The sequence below is a fragment of the Vulpes lagopus genome, chromosome 13 (assembly GCF_018345385.1).
Source record: "Vulpes lagopus strain Blue_001 chromosome 13, ASM1834538v1, whole genome shotgun sequence".
NCBI lineage: Eukaryota > Metazoa > Chordata > Mammalia > Carnivora > Canidae > Vulpes > Vulpes lagopus.
In genome coordinates, this window is record NC_054836.1 from 36,102,396 (window position 1) to 36,116,347 (window position 13,952).

The following is a 13,952-nucleotide window of genomic DNA, read 5'->3' on the forward strand; positions in this document are numbered from 1 at the left end:
TCTGAAGTTGGCTCCTCCATCCCAGGGTGCAAACAAGAAATACATAACCTTGGCAACTCGGAGAACATTCACATGAGCTCCCTGACCTGTGGAGTAAAGGCCATGGTAGCTGGAAGGGCCAAATGGAGTCCCCTGGAACTGACCCCTCTGCGTCCCAGGGAACTGCCAAGATTAGCACTGAGATCAATGGCCTGACAGATGCAGGCGTGGTGATTTCTTTTTTTTTTTTTTTTTTTTTTTTGATGCAGGCGTGGTGATTTCTACTGCATCCTCATCCTGCTTGGCAGGTGCAAATTCCAGAGGGCTCATGGAAAATCACTGTTTTCACCAATTAGGTAACTTTTAATATGCATTTTTTCATTCCGTATCTCAGGAAAGAAAAATTTTCCAAAGAAGACCTAAAACCCAGAATCCATAAAGACAAAAACCAATCAATTTCATTATATAAAGGTTAAAACTTTCTGTATGAAAGAATTAAGTGAAACGGTAAATTTTTTTTAAAAAAGATACTTGCGACACACATAACAAAGGCTTCTTTTGCATAATACAAAAAGAACATTTGCTGATTAGTAAGGAAAACCTACAATCCAATAGAAAATTAGGAAAGAAGCGTAAATGGAAGAAGAAATCCAAATGGGTCATAATTATATGAATAGAATTAAGACAATGAGAAACCACTCTTCTTTGCCTTGCACACTGGCAGAATATTTTAAAGTTTAAAAAGGTTTTTTAAATACAAGATGGTAGCAAGGATGTAGAAAATGGACATTTTAATATATCCTGGAAATTGCAAGTCTCTTTAAATTGCAAATTGACAGTACTCTATCAAATGTAAAACACACATAATCTTTCCACAGTTCCACATAGAAAAATCTGTCCTTTCCGATAATTGCACACATGTAGGGAGCTGTCACTGAAGCAAGGACTGGTTAGGCTAACAACTGGAAGCCATTCAAATGCCCATTAGTTCGAGTGAAGCAGAAAATTGGAAGTCTAAATACTTTGACTCAATCTTGGTTAAAATTAGAGTTTGAAACTATGGCCCACAAGTTTCAAAGGCATTATGAAAACTTTAAATGAAGATATGGTTGATACAGTGCTTTTGATAAGTGAGGCACCTGGTTAGCTGTGATCTGTCGCTTAAAAATGTAAGAAGGACAGGCAGCCCAGGTGGCTCAGCAGTTTAGCGCCTGCCTTTGGCCCAGGGCTCGATCCTGGAGTCCCGGGATCGAGTCCCATGTCGGGCTCCTTGCATGGGGCCTGCTTCTCCCTCTGCCTGTGTCTCTGCCTCTCTCTCTGTGTGTGTCTCTCATGAATAAATAAATAAAATCTTTAAAAAAAATGTAAGAAGGAAAAGTTAGAGAATATTTACCAACTAATAACTGTAACACTAATAACTGTAACATTCAAATAAGCCTATACTCATCCTGTATCTCCTGCATTTGAAGAGGAGTTTCTGTCCGCTTATGAAAAAGAGCAACAATCTTCCCCAATAGAGTTTGTTTTCACAGTTACCTATCAGGACTGCTGACCTGTAACTTTAATACCGTGTTTTTGTTATTGGAAACTGACCACGAATGCTTATTTTAGAGGATTGTGTTTGTTTTCTCAAAAACCGTGTTTGCATAACAGATTTAACTGCTTATCAACCTGGGACACTGAACCCCTAGCTATGACCTCATGGGTCTTGTGATAATAAACAAACCCGTATGAAAACTGTGAAGTTTCTTTTGGAGTTAAGAATGTATCTTTATTTTGGCTTTCTCCTTTCCCTGGTTTATGGAAGTAAAATAATCTTTAAGCGGTGTTAATATCAGATCTATTATTTAAAACACAACTCAAAATATGTAATCTTTTTCAATTAGCTAAATAAATTATGGCACGCCGAAACAATAAATAGGGAATAGAGCAAGTGCTCCACACCACCCCCTCCCCGATGTGGTTCTCAAGGCCGAGAAAAGAGGGCTTGTTCAAATACCTGCTGAGCAGGGACCCTAAGACAGGTTGTGAGGCTCCATCTCAGGACCCGTGAGCGGACACCAAGAGCCCTCCTTTAACCAGCTGAGCCACCACGCATGCCAACGTACCCTTAGAAACCAAAATTAGCAAGAGACGGCTGCAAGTCTCTATGCAATGCATCCCCTTGCGGGGCATCCCGAGCGCAAACCGGCTCCATGGGCCAGGTTTCCCCAGATGGGGCCCCGGTGGGACATGGGGTGAAGGCGCAGGAAAACAGGCAGGGCCAGAAGCGGGCTCATTGCTCATCCTGGAGGGAGGGCAGGGGTTGGGGTGAAGGGGGTGGGGGTGGGCAGGGGTGGGGGGTGAAGGGCAAAGCCGCACCAGGGAAGTCTTGGTACATCGCAACTGTTCTACGTCCTGCCTGGGAGGCTCCTTTAGCGACTCTGTGTAATTGCCAAATACATCACCCTGCACGCTTAAAACTGATGAGTTTTATTCCCTGCAAGTAACACCGTGAAACAACAGCAAAAAAAAAAAAAAAAAAAAAGGGGGGGGGTGTGGAGGATAGGGTGACAGCCGGCAAAAATGCCGAGCACATACCCTGGAGCAGGCCAAAGGGGCGGGGACCACGGAGCTGAGTCGCCCGCCTCCGTGGCCCGGGAATCTGCGCGCCTGCCTCGGAGGGAGCGGGACCGAACACCTGCTGTCCCTTTCCTGAGCAAGCGGCGTGAAAGAAGCCGCCCGGGTCGGCGCGGGGAAGGAAGGATGTGCCGCGACCGCGGGGCGGGAGGTCCCTGGCGCTGACCCTCCGGGCGGGCGGGCACCAGGAGCGAGCGCGGCGGAGATGCACCTGCACCTGCTCCACGGGCGGCGGCACCTGGCATGAGCGTAGGTGCAGCGCCCAGCAAGGCAGGTAGGTGGGAGGCAGGAGGAGGGAGGCCTCCGCTCCCCCCAAAACACCGCCGCCCCGAAAATAATCCGGCAGGAGCGCCCTGTCTCCCCACCCCACCCGGCTTGACTTGCGCAGCTGGGTGCGGCTGCCCCCCGCGCCCCGCCCCGGGCACCGCCGAGCGCTCTGCGCAAATGCAAGCAGCTGCTTCGGCCAGAAGGGGGCGCCGCTGCTCCGCCGCTTCCGCGAAGGCGGGCCCGGGGCGCTGCGCAGAGGCCGCCGCGGACCGGGTCCGGCCCTCGGCGGGAGGATGTCACGCCCCGGGGGACTCCTGGTTTATTATTATTATTATTATTATTATTATTATTATTATTATTATTACTTCATGAGAGACACAGAGAGGCAGAGACACAGGCAGAGGGAGAAGCAGGCTCCATGCAGGGAGCCCGACGTGGGACTCGATCCCTGGTCTCCAGGGTCAGGCCCTGAGCGTGAAGGCAGGTGCTCACCTGCTGAGCCACCCGGGGGGGGGGGGGGGGGCTCAGCGCATTTTATTAGGTTCTAATGTATCTTTCCGGTGTTTCTTTATGCAAATACAAGCAAATGTGACTACATTTTCTTATTTCCCCTTTTCTTACACAAAAAGTAGCAGGACATACCTAATATTTGGCATCTTGCTTTATTCACACAGTATATCCTAGAGATATATTCTACATTTTTAAAAAGATTTTATTTATTTAGGAGGGACACACAGATGGAGGAAGAAGCAGGCTCCATGCAGGGAGCCCGACATGGGACTTGATCCCAGGTCCCCAGGATCACACCCTGGGCCAAAGGGAGGCACTAAGCTGCTGAACCACCTGGGCTGCCAGGACTCTTGGTTTAGTTAGTTTGATTTTGGTCGGTATTTTTGCCGGCTGTCACCCTATCCTCCACCCCTTTTTCTTTTTTCTTTTTTCTTTTCTTCTTCTTCTTCTTTTTTTTTTTTTTTTCTTTTTTTTTGCTGTTGTTTCACGGTGTTACTTGCAGGGAATAAAATTCATCAGTTTTAAGTGTGCAGTGTGATGTATTTGGCAATTACACAGAGTCGTTAAAGTTGCCTTCCAGGCAGGACGTAGAACAGTTCCGATGTACTAAGACTTCTCTGGTGTGGCTCTGCCCTTCACCCCCTACCCCTGCCCACCACAGTACCCAGCCCCCCGCCCCCCCCCTCCAGCGGTGATTACTAATCTTCCCTTTTCCAGAATGTCCTATAAATGCAACCATGGAACCAGACTCTTTAAGTTTTGAAATTCGGCCAAGTCGTTGTGTTTTCATACCTTGCTCCTTTCTGTGACTGGGTAGTTGTCCGTGGTGTGGGGACCCCAGCATTTGTTGATCCCCCCACCACTTGGTGGACGTGTGGGGGGTTGTTTCCAGTTTTGAGGTTACATCAATAAAACTGCTATGAACAATATTGTACACGTTTTTACGAACATAGGTTTGCATTTCTCTTTGGTAAGTACCTCAGTACTGGAATTGCTGGGACAAATGGTAAAGGCCTAGTTAGCTTTATGAGTACTGCCAGACTGTTTTTAAAGATTTTATTTATTGATTGAGAGAGAGAGCTTGTGTGCATGCAGATGAAAGCAGGGGTAGGGGCCAAAGAGAGAGAGAGACCCAATCCCACCACCCTGAGATCATGACCTGAGCCAGAATCAAGAGTGGGTTGCTCAATAGGGTGAACCACCCAGGCGCCCCTGCCACGCTGTTTTTCTAAAAAGGGCTGCACCATTTTAGGTTCCCACCAGTAACGAACGTGGGTTCTAGTTTCCCCACATCCTTGTTAACACTTGGCATTGTCGGTCTTTTAAACTTTAGCCATTCTTGGGGCTCTGTCTGGCCATCAGTTTTTACCTTTACCCCGTTAGGTCCTGGGTACCCAGGGACACAACAATTGCAATATGCTCCTACCACATGGTTTAGGGAGCATGAAAGGCTGCTGAGGAGTCTGCAAGCTCAAGAAGGCAAGATTCTGTGGCTTGTAACCTTTGTTTCAGACCTCTCAAGGCTTCTGAGCCTCAGCAGCTGTTGTAAAACAAAGTTCCAATACACAGATTAGATGGGGTGTCTTCGTGCAGAGAACTGGGGGATGAACACCAGCAATACCTCCAAAAGCTTCTGAACGTACTGCATACTTTTAGGGTCAAAGGAAGGTTGTCAGCTGACGGTGGCCTTGGCCTTGCAGAGACCTATATGGAAGTGTCTTACTTGGAATTGGTAAATCTCAGAAATGACTTATATCCTCCCAAATGCATAATATTGTATAAGTAGAGCTTCTGTGACCTGCTCCTCTGTGTCTCCCAGTCTCTCTTGCAGTTAGATTGGGCCAGGTGATTACATTATGGAAGATAACGCAGAGAAGTTCCAGACCAGACCCTTAGAGATAGTCCAGGGGATCCTCTATCTCTTTTAATACCCCATCATGGTGACTTGATAGGACATTCTGGTGCCCCAGAAAATGAACTTACGACATAGAAGAGGGGCTGTCTGAATCCATTTGATTTTTAGGTTAATAAGAAATACATCTTTTCCATGTTAAGTAGCTGAGATCTGAAGATTTTTTTGGTTACTACAGCATAGCCTAGTCTAACATATATTTAAGTGATCCTCCCATTCTTCCAATGTCTGCAGAAGAGCATCTTGAACATGTTGCTAAGACCTCATTTGATGGTGGGAAAATCACAGTTGCACAAGAGGATGTTGGGAGGGCAGGCCCCTCCTCCCCGCCGCCACCCTTGTCTCCTAGACCATTTTGTTTTGCAGCTACAATAGCAGTGATTCTGAGCTTTCTGGGATGAGGAAAGGCAGGAAATTATACCTGTAAGAACTTGATTCTATACAAGAAGTGCTCATGGCAAATTGATCCATAAACAACCTCCCATCCCACATTTTAGATGATAGTTTCCACAACCCTCACATGGTTTCCTTGCCCAAGATGCAGACACATCCATACATGAATGCATGTCCACTTTCACCCCTCCATCCCCCTTCTCTCACACTGAGGGCTACAGGCAATACAAAAGGAAGAGTGAAAAACAAAAACAAAAACAAAAAAACAAAAGGAAGAGTGATCAAGTTCTTTGGTCACAGTAATAAATATAAATATAAATATAAATATAAATAAATATAAATATGCATTATCCAGTTATTTCAAGATTTCAGGTAGGCGCACTCAATCAGACTTAGTAGGGAAATTCCCTGCTCTTGGTTATTTTCTATGAACAGAATATTAGACAGTCTCCTTATGGCCAAGGCATAGGGCCAAAGATCTGAATGGGGGATGAGTTTCACCTGAAGGCAGGTGGGGGCAAAGGGAAGAAGCTTCCAGTCTCTGGTCAGTGGTACTGCTTGCGCTGTGTCATGACCCCTAGGAAACCAGAGACTGAACATCAGAATGTGGTGAACTGGATTCCAGGAGGTCAGGAGACGCTGGATGTGGACTTTGTTTGCTCAGGAAGGGAAAAATAAAAAATATTTTCAGAAGCATTCTTTTCCTTTTGATTTATTTATTTTTCATTTTAAAGATTTTGTTTATTTATTCATGAGAGGCAGAGACACAGGCAGAGGGAGAAGCAGGCTCCATGCAGGGAGCTCAATGTGGGACTCGATCCAGGGACCCCAGAACCACGCCCTGGGCTGAAGGTGGCGCTAAACCACCCAGGGATCCCTCCTTTTGATTTAAAAAAAAAAAAAAAAAAAGTTCCCTAACAATGTTAGTCTTGTTATCAGAACCTCAAATTAGTTCTGAGAAGCTCCAAGAAGTCCTCAGAACATACTTCCCTCTAATCAGGGTCTGGTTTCCTCACTCAGGTGTAAGTCAAGGGCTTTGTCAGCCCCGCCCTCTGGGAGTCTGTGTCCATCAGTCCCCAGCAAAGGAGGCTTGGACAACTCCAAATTTTGACAAAAGTCAGGAAACAGTGAAATCAATATCCTGTCCCATCTACATCTCGTGCTTCTCCTCTACCTCCAAAGCCATAGACCTCAAGGTTGGGGAGGCAAGTGAACAATTCTGGCAAGCTTTGTGAACCATGCCGGAAGGTCCCCTCAAACACCCTGACCATGAAAGCCAAGGCACTCCTGAGAACCCAGGCAATGCTCAAGATGGTTTGCTCTGGAGCTGGGGCCTAACCTGTGTCTTGTTCTGTCAGAATTGCTTCATGTTGTTCTGCTTCAATGTACACATGACTAGTTTCGGCACTGAAGGACCTTGTCACTTTAACATCATATTATTTTTTTATTGTGCTTTATTTTACTTGTACTTCCAAACAAGGAACTAATGGATAATAATGCTTGTGGAGTGCTAATTTTTTTTGAAAGCTCTTTAATAGTAGAGCCCTGCTGAATTTACTCTCCATCTTACCACTTATGTCTCCTGATATTTGTTACTCTACTTAAGTGGTATTAATGAGCTTTCAGCTAAAATGTATAGCACTTTCATTGTGGGATAAATCACAGGATAATAATAGTCCTCCATGAATAATTCACTGTGTTCCAAAGATATTTTCTAGAGATTATTATATAATGACCCACTAGTTATGCCACAGCAATTTTTGTTACAGAAATTTCATCAATACAAATATTAACTTGTATTAGTATATAGATATATTAATGCCAAGATAAGACACTAAGTGACCCTGTACATTATTGTTCCCTAGGTGTTTTTACTTTTTAAGTTTGCAGAATTAGGATTTGAAAACAGGAAGTGGAAATAAGAAAGAAAGAGAAGGAAAATTATTCGGATGCTTGAATATATTTTTGAAGAAAATACAAGAAATGCCAGCGGGCAAGAAAAGGAACTCCAGAGGCTCTTGATTTCATGGAGTGTGGCAGGCATAAGTCACAGTTGGGCACCCTCTACCTCTGTGTCAATCACACTGAAGAAAAATAAGAAAGGCAGGAAGACCCATCACCCCTGTGAAACCATTTTCCTGAATATACTTTCTTTAATCCAGGTACATGACCATGTAATTTGAGTATTATGCCAAAGGACACTCTTGTTGAAAATTAGTCACCTCTGAAAAGTAATTTCCACTTTCCAAGGACAATACAGATAGGAAGTTTTGAGAAAATTATTACCCTGAAATTTTTACAGATGAAAAAAACTGCTAGACTCTTGTCACTTTAGTCTATCTTGAAAGAGTCTGCTTTGTCCTTATTATAAATTTTTTGTGGGTGAATGGGAAAGCTGAAGCTAGTGGTTGCACAAGAGCCTGTCAGAAGGCAGCACAACGAGAAGCAGATGCACACTGGTGGTGGGACAACATATTAAAGGTGAAAACCTACTTGAGGGCAGCCCCGGTGGCTCAGTGGTTTAGCACCGCCTTCAACCCAGGGCGTGATCCTGGAGACCTGGGATCCAGTCCCATGTGGGGCTCCCTGCCTGGAGCCTGCTTCTCCCTCTGCCTGTGTCTCTGCCTCTCTCTCTAGCTGTGTCTCTATGAATAAATAAATAAAATATTTTAAAAATTAAAAAAAGAAAACTTACTTGAAAATACATAACTGTCGGGGTGCCTGGGTCACTCAAGTGGTTAAGTGTCTTGCCTTTGGCTCAGGTTATGATCCCAGGGTCCTGGGGTCAAGTCCTACATCAGGCTCCCTGCTTGGGAGCTTCTCCCTCTCCCTCTGCTGCTCCCCTTGCTTGTGCTCTCTCACTCTCTCTGTCAAATAAAAAAAAATTCTTTAAAAAAAAAAGAGGAAAATACATAACTGTCAATGCTGTAGAACGATAACACATAAAAATAAGAAAATATACCAGTGAGCCTCTGGAGAACACACAATAGGCATAATTCCACATGAAGCAATATCTAACAATCAGGGAATCATCCACAATACCTATGACTATGATGATGTACATTGTTTTCATTTGGCAGAAACCTAGCAAATATTGATAATATTATGGTCGCACATTTGTGTAGAATATTAACATCAACTCCAAATAATACTTTAGTTTATTTAGGGGACAAAACAGAACTGAAGAAGGAAAAAAATAACAGATGTGATGAATTAAATCATTTTGAATAAGAGAAGAAATATTTTCAAGATACTCAGTTATAATTGATACAAGTCCCGATACAAACTTTGTAAACAGTTAATAATTGTCACTAGGCTCCTCATTTCTCAAATACAACTATTTCCCTCTTTGCATACTTAGCTTTCAAATGTTGAAAATCCAGGAATGTATAATGCTGCAAATATAATAAATTACAACAGAAAATCCTCTAAAATTCTTCTAGAACATTCTGTATTTCTGACTCTGTGTTCACCAGTGAATAATACAGCAAAAATCTCTTTTGACACGAGTCTTTAAAATATTGCCTGAAATCTCTACAGCTACATGAAAGAGAGTTGCACTAAAAAAAAATGTTTAAACAACCCAAATTTGAGACCAGTTTCAAAGGCAAAATGGAAAAATCGAGTTAAAAGAGAAGTATGCAATACTCACTTAAAAATTATAGATGATTTTATTGATAGAGAAAGACCTGAGAAAGTAAGCCAAAGGTACACTTCTGAAAAATATCAACTTTAAATTTTTTTTACTTGGTAATCGTTTTAGATGACAAATGAAGTAAAATTAATGACACAAGCAAAATGACAAAGAAGCCAAATGCAAGTGCATAATGACCTTGACAGCATCTAAGAAATGAAAAAACTCTTTGAAGACAACCAACTGTCAATCAACTGTTACTGATGCTAAATAAATTGCAGGATCCATTTATTTCACACCAACTTCTCCACCACTAATAAATAAATAGACAAATAAATAGGAAGAAGCTCTTTGAAAGTCTCATGATCAGGCCTTCCATGACCCCCACTAGATTTTAAAGTCAATTTCTTTTTTCTACATTAGATACAGTAATTTTATTATTAAAAGAAAGGTTGGCAGGGGCTCCTGGGTGGCACAGTCTGTTAAGTGCCTTGGTTTCAGCTCAGGTAGTGATCTCAAGGTCATGAGATCAAGCTTCATGTTAGGTTCCCTGCTCAGTCTACTTATGACTCTCTCTTTCTCTCCCTTTGCCCCTCCCCTCCTCTAAAATAAATAAATACATCTTTTAAAAAAGAAAGAAAGAAAGATCTACAATGCTGAAAGAATATCACAGTTTTCTGGATGATACATAATTGGAAAGATTAAGATAGAGATAAGCCATCTTAATTATGTTACCATTGCTTTAGAATGTCAAACTTGCTAATGAAATTAACTTATAAACAGTAAGAGATACGATATTGATGGGTCACCCCACGTATGAGGAGCTAAAAACTTTAAATTGCCTTAAATTCTAGTATGTGGGGGCATCTGGGTGGGTGGCTCAGTGGTTGAGTGTCTGCCTCCTGTGGGGAGCCTGCTTCTTCCTGTACCTATGTCTCTGCCTCTGTCTCTGTGTCTCCCATGAATAAATGAATAAAATCTTTCTTTAAAAAATTCTAGTATATGTCTCTTCTGGCATTAGAGTATATTTACAGCAATAATTCACCAGGAATTTCCAAATACTTTTGTAACTTTCAGGATATAGTTAACTTGGCCAGTGAAGAATATAGTCAGTAGGGATCTAGCTTCTCAAAATTCATTTTTTTCCCCAGAGGTTCAGGTTGGGGAAGGGGCAGAGGAAGACAGAGAGAGAGAGACTCTCAAGCAGGCTCTATGCCCAGCACTGTACCTGATGTGGGTTCAATCTCACAACCCTGAGATCATGACCTGAGCCAAAATCAAGAGACACTTAACCAACTGAGCCACCCAGGCACCCCTCAAAATTCAATTTTTATTTTAAAAAAGCAACCTAAGTTTATGTTATGTCTGAGGATCATAATATTAGAGGAAGATTGTCAAACACAGCAATTATCTCTAGAGAAAATGAGACATTGGAGCAAGTAAACACTGCAACTGCCAAAAGATACTATTTCTGTGAAAGCAAGGCAAATAACTATTTTAACACAAAGTATTAACATCTTAGCGCTATTGAATGCCTAATTGTTCTTGTGAGAATTTCAGGCTTTCTATTACTGAATCATCTGTAATTTAATTTGTACAATTTATACAGAACTGATATAAACTTCATGCTTATTATAACATTGAAATAATTTTTATTTTTGAAAAATTAAAAATGTCAATTAAAAACAAAACAAAACATGATTTGACTTGAGCAAAAGCTCCTTTTCCCCATCACAAAGCCAGAGTATGTCTTGCTTGGTATCCTATCCGAGAAGGATGGATCTCTAAGCCATTACCTCCCTTCATGGGGCCTGTGAACTCTCCTAAAGTGGTCGCAAAAGTCCGCACGCATGTGCACTTGTGCCTTTCTTCCCTGGGGCAACTGTCCCTGCTGTAGAAGATCAAGAACAATCATTTTAGATGCAACCCTGGGCCTCACACTTGGGCATGCATTAGAATCAGCTGGGGGGCTTGTTAACCAGCAGATTACTGTCCCCACCCTCAGAGTGTCTAGTTCAGCAGATCTGGACTAGGGCCCCCAAATTTGCATTTGTAACAAGTACCTAGGGGACGCTGTCGCTGTTGATCTAGGAATGACATCTGAGAACCACTTTAAGGGCCCGCGGTGGCCCGGCTCGCGAGCCCCCGTCCCCGCAGAACCCTGTGCGTTAGTGACGAGGTCTCACCAGCAGAGGGCAGGCCCGCATTTATTCCAACTCGCAGCAATAGCACCTTTTGTCACTAGGTGGCAGCACACGCCTACAAATTCCCACGTGCCTGTATATGAAAAAAAAAAAGGCATCCCAAAAGCAAGGTAAGAAAGCTACATGAACAGCCTTTGTCTACCAATTGGACGATAACCTAATTCTGACAAATGATCGAAATAGCTATCTGTTAAGAATCCATATCCATGCAAATCAGGCTTCAGGTACGAGTAAAATACACCGTTTGAGAGAAAAAGCGATGGGGAGCTATGTGGCCTCTGGCCTGATGCCCCTGGATGGGGTTTCATAGTTCTCTGTCTGATGATTTGGAAATGTCCCTCCGTGGAAAGTCCTGGGCTAGATGCTGCAAAATTACCCAAGGAGTTCGTGAAGAATACAGATCCCTCTTCCTCCACACCCCCCCTCCCCCATTCTAATTAAGCAGATCTGGGGGGAGGCACCGGCTTTTTGGCATCCCAGTGGATTCCGAGGCACAGCCAAGTTTTGGCCATTTGCATCTTTACATGTAATAAACATAAACCAATGCTTAGGTGTGAATATTTGGATTTTTTTCCACCTTTTGCAAAATGGTTCTTTCTGGGTTCAGACATGACAACCGCTCCAAACGTAGAAGAGCTGCACTGGTCCATACAGAAGCCACCAACCACATGTGGCTGTGGAGCCATGCGAAATATGGTCCGTCTGAATCGAGATGTGCTGTCAGTGTTAAATAACATCAGATTTCAAAGACTTGGTAGGGGGAAAAAAGGAAATAAAATATGTTTAATGTGACTACTAGAAAAATTAAATTACATAGGTGGATCATAATATGTTTTCCCTGGATAGGCTAGTTGGAGGATGTAAATAACTTTGAAAAGAATGGGGGAGTGGGAGTGGAAGCAGAGAAGCAGAGCCTGGCAGGCTCAGGGGAAGGAGTTTTGACCGCTTGGCCCTGGAACCGCATTCCTGGACGTGGGCCTCACGCCCTGGCAGTCTGGCCTGGAAACACCCCTCCGCCTGCAGGCAGCGCTACAGCAGCTCATCCGTGAATGGGTTTCCAACTTAGCCCCAGCTGTGTGTGAAAACACAGGCAACAGTCACCCTCCAAATAGGTTGAGTCTGAAACAGACCGGGTGTTGTCCACCTGCCAGAACTTGGAGGGGAGTTTAATGCAGGAAAACAGCGTGGTTACTACCAGTGGTTGCTGGTGTGTGTGCCAACCCATTGGGACCCAACTTAACCTTTCCAAGAGCTGAACAACTGTCCTTAGCCCTGACAAAAACTTGACTGCTGATCAGCAAACAAAACCGTGTTTTGTTTATTCTTTACTTAGTAGAAAAAGAAAGATCTGTTCAGAGAGCCTCTCTGCAGTACTAGTTCTGTGCTCCAAGAAAGGAAGGCAGGTTTACCCTAAGCTGTCTCCTTGGTCCTCAAGGTCAGAGGCACCAGCATCATCTGAGAACTTGTTAGAAGAGCAAATTCTCAAGTTTTCACCCCAGACCTTAGGAGTATGGAACTCTGCAGGTGGGACCCAGCAATCTGGGCTTTGAGGAGCGGTCCAGGTGATTGTGAGGATGCACCCCCTCCGCCAGGGAAGCGCCCATCTAGAGAAAGAGGAGGCCTGGAAAGGGAAGCCCAAGGGCACCACAAGCCATAGATGCAAATTGCTCCCTACTGCATCTGCCGACATTGGGAAGCTGTGCGGTGAGCCAGTTAAGGGCCTAGAGTTTGGATTCAGGACAATCTGGTTTCACAGTTGAGCTCCGTTCCCTACTGTGCGACCTGCTACAGTTACTAAACTTTTCTGACCCTGTGCTGCCAGTTAAAAGATGAGGGAAAATAATGCATCGTGTGTATGATTCTTAGTGGGAGTGAATGAGCCACTGTATGGAAAAAGCTGCACATGGTTCTTGGTACAGAGCAGGGGATTATTTTTAGGTACGTGTAAGTAAGACACCCAGAATGCTAGGAAAAAACAACCGGAGAACTTCTGTGGTATCATCCCACCATTATTATCTTATCTGTGTCTGTAACATGCTTGCTCTTCTCATGGAAATTACTTATTTTCCGTGATTAGCCAATGAATCCATGACAATTTTATCTAATCTCTTTCTTGCTCAATTGACTCATTAATGTTTTATCTCCTCAGTTTTATTGAATCAGGTTGGATGGCAGGGAGCGCCCCACATGGTTTTTGAGGGTTCTACTTTCTTTGCCTTCTCGCCATATGGCTTCAGAGGCTGGTTTTGATTAAGAGAAACTGGTTTGTTGGTACTTACGTGCTAGGACCTCATTCCTGGGTTTGCTGCTTTCCTAAGTCTGTCTCATAAAATGCATAATGCTTTAATATTGAGGATGCTTGCTGACGTAACAGTGACATTGGACTGTGGAAAGGTCTGCCCAGGGTCAGAAGCAGCAGGCTTCTCTCACTGGT

The 13,952-nt window shown here is 43.7% G+C and overlaps 1 long non-coding RNA gene across 1 annotated transcript in view; it reads left to right on the forward strand.

Moving 5' to 3' along the window:
* Positions 1-2,658: 2,658 nt before the first annotated feature.
* Positions 2,659-13,952, forward strand: part of LOC121474964 — a 56,135-nt gene continuing 44,841 nt past the window's right edge. The window contains exon 1 of the long non-coding RNA XR_005983591.1: positions 2,659-2,872. This is a non-coding gene — a long non-coding RNA (uncharacterized LOC121474964). The remainder of the gene's footprint in view (positions 2,873-13,952) is intronic.